Source organism: Lontra canadensis, unplaced genomic scaffold (genome assembly GCF_010015895.1).
Source record: "Lontra canadensis isolate GAN:19392208 unplaced genomic scaffold, GSC_riverotter_1.0 scaffold40, whole genome shotgun sequence".
NCBI lineage: Eukaryota > Metazoa > Chordata > Mammalia > Carnivora > Mustelidae > Lontra > Lontra canadensis.
The window spans coordinates 16,426,109-16,427,988 of NW_022631034.1; the positions used below are offsets into that span (position 1 = coordinate 16,426,109).

Below are 1,880 nucleotides of genomic sequence, written 5' to 3' on the forward strand. Positions count from 1 at the left end.
TCTGCTTGTGAACTCCTGGCTGCGGAAAGCTGCAGCTCCCTGTTTTTCTGAGGCTGCACACAGGTCTGAGTTCTCTCTGTGGGGACCTTCCATCCTTTGTTCTGACAACTGCCTTCTTTCTGGGTCATGTCACCTGTCTGCATTTGGAGTTTAAAGTGGAAGTGGATGGCACCTCGCAAGGCTACCTCGAGGCCCCCTGTGCTCCAACATTGCTAACGCTCTCCTTCTCCCCACCCTGGTCCGTGCAGGCCTCCTGATCAACTCACACAGCTGGCCCTAAGGAATGCTTAGAGGTTTCTGGAATACGTACTCTGTGCCACATAATCTGATAGGAGTTTTGAGATACAAAACAAAAAGAGAGGAACCTTGCATTAATTAGCACACAATTAATAGGAAAAGCATATAATGTTTTAATATGACTTTAGAGTTTTAATCTCTCTCTAAAAGTTTTAATGCAACTTTAATCACAAAAAGTTTTTTTTATATGAGCAATCATCTGATTTATAAAAAAAATGCAACAATATTTAAAATGATACAAATTATCAATTTCAAAACAATACCAAAAAGTGAGTGTATTTAACCATACTCAGCTCATAACAGGAAAAGGGTAAGAAGAAGAATTCATGCTATAGCATGTTGCTAATATGAACCGGCAATAGAAAAAGTTGGTAAAGGAAGGCAGAGGAACTCTATCTTTTAAGAATTAGAACCGAGGGGCTCCGTAATCATCTGGCATCCGCTCAATGTTGTACCTATGGTTAGAAATGTACATGATGGGAACTCCAGGAATCTTCCGGATCCTTCGTTTAAGGTCTCGGTCAACTGTGGCCACGATGTAACACTTGTGCTGAGTTACTCTCTGCACTAAGCAGTCATCTGCATAGGTTCCTTTGTGTGTGCATGGTAATCGTTCAAATCTTGGATCCGTGGCAATCCTTAGAGCCACTCTATACTTCTGCCCCAGTTTCTCAATTTCAGCCATTACACAGTCAGTTATACAAGGGATACACTTGGCATAAAGACAGTCCATCATTGACTGCACTAAGTCAAGTTTGGCTTTAATGGAAAAGTTGATAAAGTTGGTATCAACCAGGATGTGGTAAGGTGGGCCCAGTTGTGTGTTATATTAGAAGAATAAGCAGGAAGGTTGTTGGGGGACTTCTCTTTCCTTGAGTGCACTGGGATCTTTCTTTTCTTTTTTTTAGGTTTTAATCTATCCTTTTCTTTAAGCCTCTGATCTCGGAGACTAAGCATTCGCTTCATAGTCGCATACTTCCTTGCTTTCTTTTGCTTCCCCATGTTCACGTCGTGCTCCTAATCACAAAAAGTTTTAATGCAACATTAGAAAGACCTCTATTAGCCTTAACATAAAGGACCGGGGAGGTTACTAATGAGGATATTATGGGCAGGTAGAGATTTCAACAGATTTCACGTAACAGGAAAACATTTTACAAAAGGAAAAGCAAGGAGGTGAACAACCACTTCTTCTAAGAATTGCCTCAAACAAATGTTACAGATAAAAAAGAGGCTCAGAGAGGTTCTGTCCAAGGCCTAAGATGGGGGGATAATGTTAGATTGAGAACGAATGCTCAGGTCTATCTGACTCGAGTCCATGTTCACCATACTACTGCCTCAGACCGGGATGCGAGTCACTGTCCATGTCAACACATAGATAACAACATAAGACACCTTCTCAATGCTGTGTCCGTGCTTGTGTTTCCCACAGTATGTTCAACCTAATTTGAGTTTTTCTCTGCTGAAACTGTTCTTGTGATGATCACAGACAGCCCCGTGTTGACCAATGCACCTCTCTCCTCACCTTACTCCATGTCTGTGGAACTTTCACCTCTTTCCTCTTGACTTCTGTGACCCGTCATATC

General features: G+C 41.8%; 1 pseudogene; it reads right to left on the reverse strand.

Moving 5' to 3' along the window:
• Window positions 1-604: 604 nt before the first annotated feature.
• LOC116875108 lies at window positions 605-1,308 on the reverse strand (annotated as a pseudogene).
• Window positions 1,309-1,880: the final 572 nt, after the last annotated feature.